The sequence below is a fragment of the Amborella trichopoda genome, chromosome 5, assembly GCF_054954075.1.
Source record: "Amborella trichopoda isolate Santa Cruz 75 chromosome 5, AtrichopodaSantaCruz75HAP2 v2.0, whole genome shotgun sequence".
NCBI lineage: Eukaryota > Viridiplantae > Streptophyta > Magnoliopsida > Amborellales > Amborellaceae > Amborella > Amborella trichopoda.
Window position 1 is genome coordinate 34,212,360 of NC_142340.1, and position 17,691 is coordinate 34,230,050.

The following is a 17,691-nucleotide window of genomic DNA, read 5'->3' on the forward strand; positions in this document are numbered from 1 at the left end:
TCATCAAATCAGATCATTTTTTACCGATTCGGCCTAAATTTATTCTGTAAACTTGCGGAGCAATCTACTACGCTCATTTTGCAATAAATTTGAGCAAAAACCATCATCTGTTCATCAAGTTCCACTTCCCTTAAGTTTCGGTTTTCCATTTTTAGTAAAAATTGAATACTCATTTCTACACCTCGTCAATACGCTCAAATTTGGTCATTATTTGACGATCAACAGGTATATTCTTATGAAATTTTAACGATGATGTTGGCGAAAGCTTTCGGCCCAAGATGATGTCTGATTGGAGAGATATGACTAGTTTACTTCTTTCTATTTTTAGAAATTGTGATGCAAAAATATTAAAGCAACTTCTCTCTACAATTGCTCCATCGATTTATCTTCAAATTTTTATTCACTATACATAAATGAGTCAGAAATCTTCCTGTCAAATTACAGTCCAAAATACTTCTTGGATCACGAGATATTGATCCAAAAATGATCGGACGTCATAGGGGCTACAACTTTTTCAAGGGCTTAAATCCCTCTTTTTTCCCTTTCTGTCAAAGAATCCCCTTGATATGCATACCATTTAAAAGCTCATGTAAAAAGTAACAATACAGTGAATTTTGAGCCCATTTGGCCATGCCATCTCTGAGATATTGCCCCATCAATTTTCTTAAAAAAATTTTGTGGCTACTGCAATTCCTATAGCCTGATGGATCACTATGGGCTTTTCAGGAAAAAATTGATGATCTATTTGTGGTCCTACCAAGAGAGCCTTACAACACGTTCTTCTGGACACCGGATCAAGTTGAAACTAGGGGGATATGGTTTTATTATTTTATATTTTTTTCTTTTAAAATTTCTAGCTACTTTTGACCGCTGATTTCTCAAGGAATCTTTGTAAAAGCAAGACGAATAATGTGTACCCTCACTAAGTTTTACACCATTTTAATGACCATATCTTATTAATTTGACTTCGATGGACCTCAAATTTGGAACATAGCTCTTTTTGTAACATTTAGATATATATTAGGTGGGACCCACTGCAAAATGTGTTGATCCTACTTAAAATTTTAAACTTGTCCGACTCGTATTTAGACGACCCGAAATTGGATCGGCCTCAAATTTGAGATTTCATGTTTTCACCATGGCTTCTATTTTTCACAAAAAATATTGGACCATTATAGTGCAACGTTCATAGGGTTTATTTGTAATTATAAGCCCATTTTAAGGCATCTCGTATGGATTCTTGACTTGCCAGATCCATATCTTTATCATTCAAAGTTGGTTTGAGCCGAAATTTGGGGGATGACTTCATGGAACTTTAGATTAAAATTTGGAATATAGATTTGATTGAAGTTTGACCATATTACATCTTGGGTCATATGATCATCGATCTAAGGGTGTGTCAAGTTGGATGCTCCTCATTTTTATTTTTGATAAAAAGGCTTCTCGCATCAATTTTATTGATGTCATCGCACCCTGCTGGTGCCCTTTCATTTAATACCATTTCCTTAGAAGAAGCTCTTAGTGAGGTATTTCCTTAGAAGAAGCTCTTAGTGAGTTTATTGAGACAAAACACCCCCAAATAGGACAAAACACCCAAAACGGTCCCATGCAAAATAATCATAAAAAATAACAAAATAAAAAAAGAAAAACAAAAAGAGAAAAGAGAAAAAAAAAGAAAGAGAAATACAAAAAAAAAAAAAAAAACTCATAAACAAAATTGTTTCCCTTAGTAGTGGAGTAACACTCATGTCTAAAGCTCAAAGAAGAATTGATGCACAATCTCCCCAAGCCATTCACTGGATGGATCAAGGGGCAAAACTGCTCCAACAAACCTAAAAGACCTCGATCATATGAACTCCAGAAGTTGGTAGCGGCGAGGACGCCATCGGAAGCCTAAGGATACCAAAAAAATACAAAAGGTAGTGTCCACCACTTTCGACGACCAAGGGGCTCAATTGAAAACCCAAAGGCACTCTTTTGAATCATAACTAAGAATCAAGGATGAAAGGTATTCAACGATTCTCAGTCCCACAATCCTAGTTAGGATCTGCTCGACTCTTAACAAATAATTAATCAACCCCGACCCGAAAGTGGAGAACTTCTAAAAGACCTTAAAAATATCAAAGATTTCTTTGCACAAGGGGCACAAAATTTTATTTTTCAAAACTTAGATCTCTATTTAGATGTTTTTGGCTAATAAAAATCGTCAACCAACAAAATTTCTAAAAACTTTCCACCACCACCAAAGGGCCACAGTTGGAAAAACTACAAGGCCCATACTTTGTGGTTAACGAGTTAAAATAGCGACCGCTTCATTTCAAAAAATCTCACTCTTTAAAAAAAAATATTTTCTACTTTTTATTTTCAGTATTTTCAAATTTCAAACTCCATTTTAGGGACAGTCCTGATTTGGAGGTTTTTTAAAATATTTGTCTTGTGCTTTCAAAAACTTTAATTATTTTGTTAAAATCATAACACAACATCGATCTTTGCTTCCAAAACATATCCGGTTTCATGATTTCTTCTAAATGTTTTTTAAAAAACGGAGTTGGATCAGCCGCCCTTAATGATGAATTTGTCGAGTCCTCCATAATAAAAGGATCAACCCTAAATCGAAAAAGGACTGAGCTAGAGAACACTAAAAAAGTCTAGCACATGTGAAAGAAGGAGAAAGAGGCCAAATTACACCTGACCTAAGCCTCTCACTTAACATCCAACACTTCTAACAAAGCTCTGACTTCCCAACCACCCCTCATCGAGAACGCCGAGGTAAAAAGTGACTTTCTATTCACTCAATCAAGATTTTTCTGCTTCCATTACCAAACCACTTTCAAACTATGTTTCAAAACAATGAAGACTCTATTTCTCCTTGAATTTTGATACCGTGACCTAAACTTGTCGACAAATGAGGCTCTTAACAATTGTCTCAACATATAGGCTAAGCTCTCCTCCAAGTCCTGAAGACCATAGGTGCCACTGGTCGACTGTTGTCAAACATTGAAGCAATTACTTTGCTTCAAAAACTCTTGTACTTCAACTTTGTTTTCTCTAACTTGTAGCTCATGTATCTACTTCTTTGTCATCAGTCTCACTCAAAACGCACAACATGAGCAACAAAGAGGCCATCTGAAACACTCATTTCTTGGTTGAAGGAATTCTAAGAAGCTAAAACTCTACATAACTTAGAATATAAGCCTAGACCTAGCCTAGACCAATCCTGAACCAAACCTAGAATTCACCCCACCAAAAACTCATTTTCTGGTCTCAAACTAGACTGAGGACTACAGTAGGACCACCATTTTCATACATCTAGCCCATCTCATGTACCATAGAAATTAATAAACTCCCCCATTTAAAACCCAACTAAAGTAGTTCAACTAGTTCAGTCCACCAAACCATCTTAACCTTCCTAAGATGACCTAATTCACCTTTAAACCTTCCAATTTATACCTAAGCTGTCTTAAAACGCTATAAAATAGGAAACTATCTCCTTATCCCCTATTTTTAACTTCTATATCTCATGAGACCCAAGAATTTAAAATATTACTTGTAAGCAAAAGGTCTCCATATTTTTTATCTTACAACCCCCTGGACCCCTTTGACCATAAAGTTTTGACCTAAACAAACACTAAAATGACATCCTATTCAAACTCCATCTCTCTCTCTCTCTTCACTTCTCAATGAGTTTACCACCCAAGGGGTTTAGCTTGAGCATGAACACGAGCACACCTTCTTATGTGTGAGAGAAAAAAGGAGTTTTAGAGAGAGAGAGAGAGAGGGAGTTTGGATTTTAGAGAGAGGGAGTTTTAGAAAGAGAGAGATGGAGTTTGAGTTTTGGGAGAGATAGAATTTTGAGATAGAGAGATGATATGAGAGAGAGATGGAGTTTGGATTTTAGAGAATTAGAGTTTTGAGAAGGAGACGATGATGTGAGAGAGAGATGGAGTATTAAAGAGAGAGAGAGGGATAGAGTTATTTTATAAGTTGCTGAGGTCAATAATACATGGTCAAAAGGGTTTATAGGGTTGGAAGATAGAAAAGATGGAGTATTTTTGCTTACAAGTAATATTTTCAATTCTTGGGTCTAATGAGATATAGAAGTTAAAAATATGGGATAATAAGATATTTTCCTTATAAAATAAATGTAACCTACTTAAAATGATCTAAAATTGCCTAAAACTTGCCTAATCTAGCCTAACCTCAGTTAAAGAGCTTTAAACCATAGTCAAACCTTAATGGTACCATAGCTGTTGGGTTTATGTGGTCTTTAAAGGCTTTAGGAGTGCTTGTAAAATTAAATGATATAGTGGAACATGAACTCAGTTGGAGTATGGTTCCTCGTGGACCATACTAAGCAAACGATGGTCTACTGATACCGATCTAGGCTAGTCGGTTGGGAAAAACCTATGTTACCTAGGCATGAAGAATAAACCGATGAAGGTTTATGGGTTAGCCCTTGATGAGGTCGGAGAACATGCCCGGTTGAGTGAGCCGAGAGACTGTGTGACCCTTGTGTGTGATGGTGGCTTACAAAGACAGGGGTCAAAATCTCATCCATGTACCATCACACAATATGCATATCGATAGATCATTCGAAAAAGCCAGAAATCCACTTTTTAAGGTGAAGCGTATGCATGTGCGAGAAATACCCCTATGTGCGGTTGTGGTCGCATAACGCCTTGGTGATCTTGACTTGTCTTTAAGGGAGGACCTGTAATCCAAAGATAGGGATTGCGACCCCTTGGCTCATCCGCCAGACTTTGGTGACTTACTAATGAGTCCTTGCTTGGACAGTGAGTCATGGGAAACACTAGGTGGGTTCGAAAAGGCAAGTGTGGCCTGTAGTCCACAGTTGAAGGTGGAGTGCCCCATGATTGCAGATTAAATTCTTTAACCAAATGGATCCATTTCCGATCAAGTTAATTTAATTATATTTTTTTTATGATAGAAATTATTTTAAAATTATTATTTGAATTTTTATAAGTCATTTGATATTTTATTTATAATTTTTTTGGACTTATAAAAATGAAGATATTGATTTTACAAAATTATAAAATTCAACTAATGTTTTAGATTTTTTTTTTATAATTTACAAATTATATAAAATATCATGGAGGGGCCCATAGTGCCCATGGGCCCACCATGTGTCAAGTGGGTGGGGCCCGCATGTGCCACACATGGGTGGCACACCCCACCCATTATATAGTCAAATAAGATATGGAATATTTTGACCATATATTGACCAAATATTTAAAATGTATATTGACTTGATATATCTTTGGAATATTTTTTGAAAGATTATAGAATACATAATATTTTAATTAGATTTAATTTATCTAATTTCTATTGATGAAAAAATGGTTAAAGAAAGGGGGATAATGGCTCATGCACCTTCCATAATGTTGATGGCCCATCTATGGAGCTCAGATCTCTCACCCCACAAGTCACCCTTGATCGACGATATATGTTCAATCTCACAAGAAGAGACAAGTCAAAGAAAACCCTAAGAAACCCTGATCTTGTTCAAGCCTATAAGAAAGAGATTGTCACTACCCAAAATCTCTACACCTTATCTTTTTATCTCTCTCTCTTAAAAAATTTTATCTCTCTCTCCCACATTGTGAAAGAACCTAAGGGTTTAGGTTTTGGAGTTCTTCTCTCTACTATCTCTCAAATATGGATTTATGGCTAAGGGTTTTAGGGTTTAGCAAAAAGAGAATCCATCTCTTTCAAACTAGGGTACTAAGAGAATTCACCTATGGTTTGAGTTTATAATCAAAGGGGTTCATATTCTATTGGTGTGGCTTGGTCGAAATTTGTTTTTTCGATTTGAGATAGAAGCTAGACCGTTAATCCCGCGCCATCGGATGGTGGTGACTCGGTGTGGGGTGTAATAAATCCGGTTGAGGTAATCTCCGGCACTCTTCCTTTTGTTTCTTGCAATATCATCTTTTATTCTCAAGTATAATGCATAGTTGTTTAAATGACATCAAGTTATTAAGATCTTGATTTTATTGTTATGTTGATTTTGTTTTGAAATTTATCTTATTATAATAAAGACCACATGTAAGCGATCTTTTGCTAAAAGAAAGGGGTGACGAAAAAAAATATATATATATTCCCCCCCTAAAAGATCACATAGGTCTTTCTTTTATTGGTATCAGAGCTATTGATACTTGATGCTAGTAGTTATCTTTTTTCTTTATTGAGTTTAGATCAAGCTTGGAAATGAGAGATAATAAAGCTAATGACCTTTGTGGTCAAAAAATAATATTCTAATGCCGAAAAGGTATTCTGCATAATGAGTATTCTGGGCTATTTTGGAGTAGTGATATAAAGAATATAATGAGGTACTTTTCTATTATATACTTCAGTGATATTTTATGTCTTTAATAATATGATTTACCTACAAAATTTCAGCGGGATATCCTATAGGAGTTGAGAGTTATGGACTCAACAATGAAGGGTGTAAGTTCTGACCATGCAAAATTCAAGAACTATCCATTGAGTTATGTGTTTTTTTTACCAATCATATGATTTTATTTCTAGCTAAAATTAGATTGTGACTCATAAAATTGAGTCTACTTTCAAACAAAAAAGGTTTCATCAAGAAAGTCCTTGTAGTTTGAAAGATATGAACAATATATTGAAGGATGTGCAAGTGTTATTTTGTGCAACGAAAATTATTTTTATGACTTGGAAGTTAAGATTTAATTTCTATTCTTAATAGAATTTTTTATGGTTCACACTAAGTTTTTAGACTTCCATTCTGAGTCTAATTTGTAATAAAATTTATTTGAGAGAGAAATATCTATGGGAATAGAGGAATACAAATTTTGGATTGAAGAGAGGTTATCCTGAATTTTCTGTAATTTGGTATGTCCTTCATTGAAGACATGAATAGCTATATTTATCAAGCCTACTTAATAGAGTGATATAAGGCTTGTGAAATGTATGTGTTACTATTATGTGTCTAATTTCAAACAAAATTGGTTTGAAAGGGAAACTCCATAATGATAGAGAGAAAATACAATTTTACTAGATAGTATTCATCTTAGAATTCTGCAGTATGATTTATTTTGTGATGTGAATATCACTTATTTATTTCTCTGAAGAAAAGTATTATTTGGATTCAAACTATGATGTTATTATTTGGTTTTGAGTCTAATTTTTAATACAAAAGATTTCTAGAAGATATTTTTTGAGGATTGAGAGAAACAAAGTTCTTATTGAAAGGTGTTCAACCTAATTTTCAACTGAAAAAATTGCATTGTGACGTAAATGTTACTAAAATGAATATTCATTAAATGGTATGATTTAGGGATGGAACTGAGCACTATTTTATTTTATTTTTTTTAAGTCGATTTTAATACTCAAAAGGAGTCGAAGACTAACTCTTTATGAGTTGAGAGATATCATATTTTTATCATGGGATGCTCAAGTTTTATTCTACAGTTAATTAAAAAGATGTGGCATATTAAGACACATCTTTGGATTCCTAATTATGAAGACCTTTTTTTGTGGCTCATTTAAAAAGGTTTTATAGTGTGCTATGAGTATGGTTTATTATAATAAAACTTTAGAGAGAGGTAATATAGAGTTGACAAGATATGACACTCTATGTGAAAAGTATTCGATCTGGGAATAACAGAAAGAAGAAGAAACACAATACCTATAAAAACATCTTAGTTTATTTGAAATAAAGGGATATATAGAGAGGTTTGGTGGTAGCATAATAATGCTAAAGATCAGTGGGAGAATTGAAATTGTGATATTTGAAATAATGGGATGAAAAAAATATTTTTTTCCACTGGGTAAGACAGGAGAATCTAAGTGCCGAAGATATGGACACTTAGTGACATGTGAAACCAATGACCAATATATTCTCCATCAATTGCGTGTACTTCCAAGATCACAAAAGCTTGTCAAACAAGTAAAAGTGATGAATCAATAAAGCCCAGGTACCACACTATATAGTTTTGAGGTATGAAATCTATCCCACATTATATGGTAAGGTCATATAGGGAAAGATGATTCAATTACTTTGTTTTATGTGCTTTGGTTATATTTTGGCTAATTGTTTTTTGAATACGTATGGAGTGTTTGGACATTAAGTGATAAGTGCTAACAAATTTGAAAGTGTCAATTTTGAATACCTTGTGTTTTTGTGCCTCCTTATGCTTGAGTATGAACTACTTAAGGTAGTTATACACATGGAGATGTGATTTGATCGAGGGCTTTGATCCCTAAAGATGAAACATGAGAGATGAGTGTAGCTCATTCAAATATGTAAGCACAAAGGGAGTATTCTGATGGAACTTGGTCTTGGTGACCATCCTCTCAATAATGTCTATAATATGATGTGTTGCACGTGATGATGATCTCTTGATAAATTCTCCATAATTGCCAAAAAAAAAAGTATTTTGTCAAGGATTTAATAAACATTATTTAGTCAAGCTTTATTTTGGAGAAAATTATAAGATGGTATATATGATTTGTTTTTGTGGCCATGAACTTGACTTGGGAGGAAATTAAAGGTGGATGCGGTAAAATGATTTATGAAGGCTAAGCATGTATTTTATAATTAAATTGAATGATTTGAGAAAATCATAAGTCTATGAATATGGTTTTGAGAAAACCACATAGTCTTGCAAGGTCCATTAAATCTTTATGAAAATCATTTTAAATTGTCATACTATTATATCACTATTGCTTGTGAATGCATATATATATACCAAGTCAATTTTTGTTTTTATTAAAAAGAAAAACATTTTGTCTTGAAGGTATTTATAAAAGTGGGAGAAAAACTATCATGAACTGTTTTTTTTTTTAAATACCTATATGACTTAACCCATGTTTCTAGTTATCTAGAATCCTCGATTACCTAAGACTTTGAACCATAGGGAATGTTGTAGGAATTTCATCATGTTGGGCTTCCCTGACACATATTGTGTTAATCAGATAACTTGGTTTTGTATAAATTCACTATCAAGATGTCTAGTGTGGTTGAACCTTTGTGGTTCATGAAGGTTTTTGCATATTGTGAAACCCACGGGTATTGAATTACATATTGCATGAGACTTGATATGCTACCTTATAATATATACATAAGAATGTTGAGAATGTATATACTGTATGTGCAATAATTGAGTGGGAGCTGCTACAGTCCTACATTTTTGTAGCTGCTTGGATATTCAGATATATAGGTTCAAGCTATCTCACAAATCCAAATGATGCGAAGTCTACATATGGATATGTGTCCATTCTTGGAGCGGGTGCCGTTTCTTGGAAATCAAAGAAATATGATGTGACGAAATTATCCACCATGAAGGCAGAGTACGTGGCATGCTATTTAGTGATCGAGGAGGCCGTATGGATTAAGAAATTTCTTAATCAACTTGACTTTCACCTTGTGCGTTGTGAGGCAGTAAGAATTTTATGCGACAACACGTTGATGAAATGTGTGGCAAAGGAGACATGATTCCATAAGAACTTCAAGCATATAAAACCATGCTTTTATCACCTGAGGAATGAGGTGAGATTCAGAAAGATCGAGAGCCAAATAAACTAAATATTCTAGTGGGAGCACTTGCTAGTATTTGACATGCCAAATGGAACAACAGACTATACTGTTGTTCACCAATGGAACCCAAATGTTTGGTGCTGGTTGTATGGCTACAAAAGGGAGCAGCTTATTTAAAGAACTCTTTTGAACCCATGAACATACGACCCCATGTGATGAGGGTAAGTGATGGTCTTTTGCGACAACAGGTCCATGATTCGCGATGTGATGTGAAAGATGAGCTACAAATATTTTTTGGATGAGATCTGAGCAGCAAAGAGAAAAATGTGTTGCCTCTATAAATTCTTTTGTGAAAAGAATGATGGCGAAAGTCTTGATTAATGGATTGAGAGGATAAGTAAAAATACTTGAGATAGATTGTAATTGGGAGAGAGATGAGAATAAGAGAAAGAGAGAATGTAGGCATTCAAAGGCCATGTGGGAGATGTTGGGTTTATGTGGCCTTTAAAAGCCTTATGAGTGCTTATAAAATGAAATGATATAGTGGAACATGAACTCAATGGGAGTATGGTCCCTCGTGGACCATACTGAGAACATAATGGTTTGCTGATATCGATCTGTACTTAACCATCTAGGCCAGTCGGTTGGGAAAAACCCATGTTACCTTAGTAAGAAGAACAAACCGATGAGGGTTTATGGGTTAGCCCTTGATGAGGTCGGAGAACATGCCCGAATGACTTAGCCGAGGGATTGTGCGACCCTTGTGTGTGTGTGGTGTCCTACAGAGACATGGGCCAAAATCTCATCCATGTACCATCACACGACATGCATATCGATAGATCATTCAGGAAAGCCAGAAATCCACATTTTTGGGTGAAGCGTGTGCATGTGAGAGAGATACCCCTATGCGTCATAGAGCTGTGGTCGCATAAGGTCTTGGTGACCTTGACTTGTCTCTAAGGGATGACCTATAATCCACAGACTGGGATTGCGACCCCTTGGCTCATCTGTCAGACTTTGGTGACCCACTAATGAGCCCCTGCTTGGACAGTGGGTCATGAAAAATACTGGGTGGGTTCGAAAAGGCAAGTATGATATGTAGTCCAAAGTTGAAGGTGGAGTGCCCCATGATTACAGATTAAATTCTTTAACCAAATGGATCCATTTCTCATCAAGTTAATTTAATTATGTTTGTTTTATGATAGAAATTATTTTAGAATTATTATTTAAATTTTTATGAGTCATTTGATATTTTATTTATAATTTTTTTGGACTTATAAAAATGAAGATATTGATTTTACAAAATTATAAAATTCAAATATAATGTTTTAAAATTTTTTTTGATAATTTAAAAATCATATAAAATATCATGGAGGGGCCCATAGTGTACATGGGTCCACCATGTGTCAAGTGGGTGGGGCCCACATGTACCACACATGGGTGGCATGTCTCACCCATTAGATTCTTTCTTGGAGTTTAAGTTATTTCATGTTTTGGTAATATTATGTTATGGCATGTGGTCAAATAAGATATGAAATATTTTGACCATATATTGACTAAATATTGAAAGTGTATATTGACTTGATATATCTTTGGAATATTTTGTGAAAGATTATGGAATACATAATATTTAAATTAGATTTAATTTATCTAATTTTTATTGATGAGAAAATGGTTATGGAAAGGGGGATAATGGTCTATGCACATTTCATAATGTTGATGGCTTATCTATGGAATAGACGGCTCAGATCTCTCATCCTACAAGTCACCCTTGATCGACGGTCTATGTTCAATCTCACAAGAAGAAACAAGCCCAGGAAAACCCTAAGAAACCCTAATCTTGTTCAAGCCTATAAAAAAGGAATTGTTTCTACCCAAAATCTCTACACCTTATCTTTTTATATCTCTCTCTTAAAAAAGTTTATCGCTCTCATGTTTGATCTCTTTCTCCTACATTGTGAAAAAACCTAAGGGTTTAGGTTGCGGATTTTTTCTCTCTACTATCTCTCAAATATGGATTTATGGTTGAGGGTTTTAAGGTTTAGCAAAAAGAGAATCCATCTCTCTCAAACTAGGTTACTAGGAGCATTCACCTAGGGTTTGAGTTTGTGATCAAAGGGGTTCATGTTTCATTGGTGTGGCTTGGCCGAAATTTGCTATCCCGGTTCGAGATTGAAGCTAGACCGTTGATCTCGCGCCATCGAATGGTGGTAACTCGGTATGGGGTGTAATAAGCCCGGTTGAGGTACTCTTTGGCACTCTTCCTTTTGTTTCTTGCAATCTTATCTTTTATTCTCAAGCATAGCGCATAGTTGTTTCAATAGCATCAAGTTGTTAAGATCTTGGTTTTATTGTTATGTTGATTTTATTTTGAAATTTATCTTATTATAATAAAGACCACATGTAAGTGATCTTTTGCCAAAAGAAAGGGGCGAAGAAGAAAAAAAAAAAAAAAAATCTAATCCCCAGTAAAAGATTACATAGGTCTTTTGTTCAATAGCCCGCATTAAACCCTAGTTTGACCCTACTTTTATTGTTATGTTGATTTTATTTTTGAAATTTATCTTATTTAAAGTAGGGGCACCCTACTTTAAACCTATTACCTCTATTAAAACATACCCGCAACTGCTCTCTAACATGCTAAAATGCCCCAATAGACACAACAAGACAGGTTGCACGAAATTGCTGAATTGTGAGGTCCTGTAGTCTCTATGAAACGTCCTTTAACACTAGCATAACACCCTTTAACGCTATTGTTATATTGTGTTTCGCATATGATCTATGGCTCACATTGAGCCGCCAGCCTAGGCCATTATCTTTGGAATTTCCTATATATACCTCAGATTCAAACCATTCTAGGGTCTGGTCCGCCAACTCCGGATGGCGGGCCTATGGGCCTTGCTTCGCTTCCAATAGGCGCACATCCTATCTCCTCTTTATTTTGCATTACTTTTCTTATATATCTGCTTAATTCACTTCTTTTCGTTATAGCTAAAATTCTCTTCGAAAACCTGCTCTATTTTTACTAAATTTTAGGAAATTTTCTCTTACCATGGATTTTTTGTTTCATCGCTTCATATGCTGGCATTGTGGTGACTCATTAGGCCGATCTCTCATGGGCCACAATTTGACATAACTATTTCCTGCCACGGATTGAGGAGTTTAAACATGATATGATGCGGCGAGCATCTCTCTCTGTTGAAATTTCATGTGTAGACAAACCTTAACTCTGTGCATAGCCATGACCTAATCTTAATCATTCAAACCCAATTCATTAATTCATATTTTAAAAACCCTAGCTCTATTTTATTCAAAACCTCTATGTTCTAGGAAGGCATTATTCTAACGGAAAAAGATAATTCATTCATTCAATCTGCTTTGATCGAGGCTCCTACTCAGGGTACTAGGCCTGTAGGCCTCGCGGTTGGTAAGTAACTTTATTTTGGTTTATTCCATTATTTTATTCCATATTCCATTGTTTATAGTTTTATCGTTGATTTCGATCTCCCCATGAAATTTGTATTTTTTTGGATCTGACTTCAACTGGACCCCACTTATTTTCAATTATCTAATATAAGAGTGGATTTGTGTCAAATCTGTTACAGATCAAGCCCGTAATTGGTTGTAAACAGGTGGTGACTAGCATTGTGGCGTGAGATGGGCCTATGTTATTTTATTATATGAAGCACGTTGTTTTTTTGGATAAGTCAGTGGGGGAGAAGGTCCCCTACTCATTTTTCATTAATAAATTAAGGAAGAAACAATTCGTTATTTTACAACCCTATAATAAGACAGTTGTGCCAAATCATGAAGTAAAAGAAAGAAAATAACCTCAAGAAAAATATGGGCAATTGTACACATACGATTGGAGAGTTTGCTCCGACAGTTGTCTGCAGTTTGCTCCGACAGTTGTCTGCAATCATATGCAATCTCCATGAGGCATGACAGCGATCACTTTCTATTTGAAGAGAAAAGCAAGTTGTTAATAATGCGTTTTATATTATTGCAAACAGAATGGTAGAGATTTTGTTTTTGCTTAATCCACACTGCTACAAAGCCGTTGTGTATAAGTAAGTCCATTATCAATTGATATAGGGTCGGAATCTTAGATGCAAGAGACACCCCATCCTAAAACCCTTTTAGCTTTCAACAAGTAAATCCATTATCGATTGATATAGGGTCCGAATCTTTAGATATAAGAGACACCCCAGCCTCAAAGCCTTTTAGCTTTCAACCTTAGATCACCTAGGCCATGAACCTCAATAACCCTGAAACCAGGAATTTTTTTGTTTTTTTTATCAAAGGGAACCACTGAAACCAGGAAAATCCATACGTCGAGAGAAAATTAGTTAAAGACCTCTACACCAGTGTTTAGAAAATTGACTTGGTGAAGATGTTTGAGTTTTGGCTAAAGTGATTTTTTTGGGCGAGTTCAAGTAACTCATCCGAGTCCAGCTCATTTTTTTAAAAACAAATGAAAAAAAAACATAATATATATATATTTAGTGGGCAACTTTTTAATATCAAACAGGTAATCGATTTTTAGTTATGCCTGTGACAGTGAGCTGCCTGCCAGTACTAACCGCAGACCCTTGACATGGGAGGCCGAGTTTCTCGGCCTAAGTCCGAGTGATCTCGGCCGAGTCTTAAAATCATGCTCTACATTATGATTTTCACAAAACGGGATCAGTTGAATCTGAAACGATAGATATACGGGGCTCCATTGAATCGGAGACCATTGAAAGGGGACCCCTAGGTCTACTTCCTGTGAGCTACCGGCCATATCGACTAAATATCCACCAAAATCAAGGAAAGCAATTTTGAAAATACTTTTGATTGAAATGAGATTCTGCTACCATGCATAGTTTAAAAACTCGATTAGGCCAAGGTACTCGGCCATTGCCCAAACCGAACTACTCGGGCAAGTCCGAGTATCTCGTCTGCTCCAATTTTTATTTTTATTTTTAAAAATAATCAACACAAAATTATATATATATATATATATATATATATATATATATATATATATATAGAGGAAAATGATTCTAGTGGGCTCAGAAGAAAAAATGAGCCCAACGGTCCAGATTGAATCTGTGCCGATCTAATGATCATGGATGTCTGGTAATGTTTGAATTTTAAATTTTAAATTTTTTATACAAATCGAAATCACTTGAAATTTTAGATTTGTGTTTTTCTCATTAATCCCCAGCTAATAAAAATATAAAAAAAATAATCTGCAAGAAACAATGACCAAACTAGGCCCAAATTTTTATGGGGGTATTTTAGTCAATTTTTTCATGTAAAATACTTTTTTGATTTTTTTTTAATATTCATCAATTTCTTATGAATACATACCTAAAATTTCAAACCATTTGGATTTGTAGAAAAAAACATTAAAATTCAAACACTATCGGGCATCAGTGATCGTCAAATCGACCCAGATTCAATATGGGCCGTTGGGCTCATTTTTACTTGTGAGCCAACTGGCTCACAAGATCATTTTTCATATATATATATATATATATATATATAGTGTGGTTTGTATAGAGCTTAAGCTCTAAACAATCAAATTAGAGCTTACCTTCAAATAGTGTCAAGAAATACGATTTCAATACTGGAAATCTTTGTGGTAGCCTTAAAATATATTTTCATATTTATTTAGAAAGTTTAAAGCTTCAAAAATAGTGTAAATCGACATATCTATGAAAACTTATAAAACTTGAAAATCTTGAAAATTGACGTTCTAAAAATGCATTACAAAATATATTATTTCCAAAACTCAAAATCCATTATTTTCTCATGTTCATGCATCTTGATGTCAAGATGATCAATTTGAGGATATTTGAGCATCAAAACAACCACTTCTAGTGAAATTTTTGAGATCGGCTCTAATTTGATTGTTTAGAGGCTTATGTTTAGAGCCTTGGTATTCTATTTTTCTTAAAAAACCTACTATATTAAAAAGGAAAAAGTTTATATAGAGCCGAGGCTCAAAACAATCAAATTAGAGCCTACCTCAAAAATTTCACTAGAAGAGGTTGCTTTGATGCCCAAATATCATCAAACTGATCATCTTGACATCAAGATGCATGCACATGAGAAAAATAATAAGATTTCAAATTATGAAATTAGTACATCTTGTAACGCATTTTTTGACCATCAATTTTCAAGTTTTCATAGTTCTGCTCAATCTACACTATTTTTTAAGCTTTGCATTTTATAATTAAAGATGAAAATATATTTTCAGGCTATCACAAAGATTCCTCGACGTTTCTCGACACTATTTGAAGGTAAGATGTAGTTTGATTGTTTAGAGCCTAGGCTCTATACGAACCGCACCCTATTAATAAATATATACTTTGTTTAAGAAAACAATTCAGTGGTGCACCTGCTAAGTCTTATATATATATATATATATATATATATATATATATATATATATATATATATATATATATATATATATATATATGGAAGATGCTACGGTACGCTGATTCGTGTATCACTAAAGTAAACGTCGAACGGGTCATATCGAATCTAGACCGATATGACGATCACAGATGTCTAGTAATATATTTTTTTTCATTTTTTATATACAAATCAGAATGATTTGAAATTTTTGTGTTCATAAAACATTGGTGAATCTGTGAAAAATATACAAAAAATATTTTACATGAAACAACTTGATCAAAGTACCCCCTAAAAGTTTCAGGGGTATTTTGGTCAATTTAGTTTCTCCAAATTATTGTTTTTATATTTTTATTAGGTGCACCTCACTAAGATGTTATTAGGTGCACCTCACTAAGATGTACACACGCTCCAAATTTCAGATCATAAATCATTCTGATATGTAGAAAAAAAATTAAAATTCAAACACTTTCGGACAACCATGACCGTTAGATCGGCCCAAATTCAATCCAAGCCGTTAGGTGTTTACTATAGCAGTATACACATGGGCGTACATTAACTGTATATATATATATATATAAATCATGTACAATATACTCGAGATAAACTCGCCTCGCCCATAGGGCGAGTCCGAGTTACTCAGCTGATTCCAGGTACGCTGGGTAGAATCTTGAAATAGTGCTACCGTGCATTGCAACGAAATACAATAAGATTTAAAATTAAATAACTTACTCGATCAAAACGGACCATAGGCTCAGTGCTAGGAGTGGGCCTAGATTAGGACTAGGAGTTTGTGATTCGAACTTCTGGAATTTATGATCCATACTTCTCCAATTTGGAATAACCTTGGATGGCTTTTAGGCTTGAACTCAATACCCTTACCTAGGCACACATCAACCAGATATATTGATCCAATATTAGCATTCCTATGAATTGTAATTGGTTACACCTCAAGCGGATATATCTTGACCTTGAAGTTTGAACACTCAAAAAAAAAAAAAAGAAAAAAAAAAAAATCTCGCATTTGTATCATGAATCTTATTTGTCTATTTGCAAATGTCAGCTTCACAATCATGGAAAAAAAAAAATCTCGACTTTGTATTGTGAATCTTATTAGTCTATTTGCAAATGTCCGCTTCACAATCACAATAAATTGATATGCCTTTGAGCAAGTGGTATGTGTACCGATAAGTCTCTTAGCTATTTGCTTGTAAACTCCATAACAATTAAATCCAATCCAACATTGAAAATTGAGGTACTTGTTGTATTCATGGAGCCCATGCAACAATACCCCCACCAAAATAGAACATTTGACCTAAATTCTTGAACTCAGTCCATTTTTTGGAGGTCAAATTTAACTGTTTAATAACATAAGAGATTTTTCCTTTCTTAAAAATTATTATATGGTGATTTTAAATTAAATCCCAAAATTTATTCTCAAAGAGCTACTTAATCCAAGGCGTAAATATAAAGCATAATCCCACTGAAGTAGGGAAATGAGTTGAAGAAAGAGATAACACGAACGCCATATCACTAATTCTGATTGTGTAGTTTTCAGGTCGTATACTATGCTCCTGCAAGAGCTTTATTATATGGGTGTGGTTTCTCTAAAGTTGCAACCTTAAACATTCCAATTAAGGGGCACCTCCATATTTTATCGTACTATGTAATTTTGGTGTAAACATTCTTAGGATTATCTAAAAAGCTATTGTCATATCTAAGGGTGTGGTTTGTATAGAGTCTAGGCTCTAAACAATCAA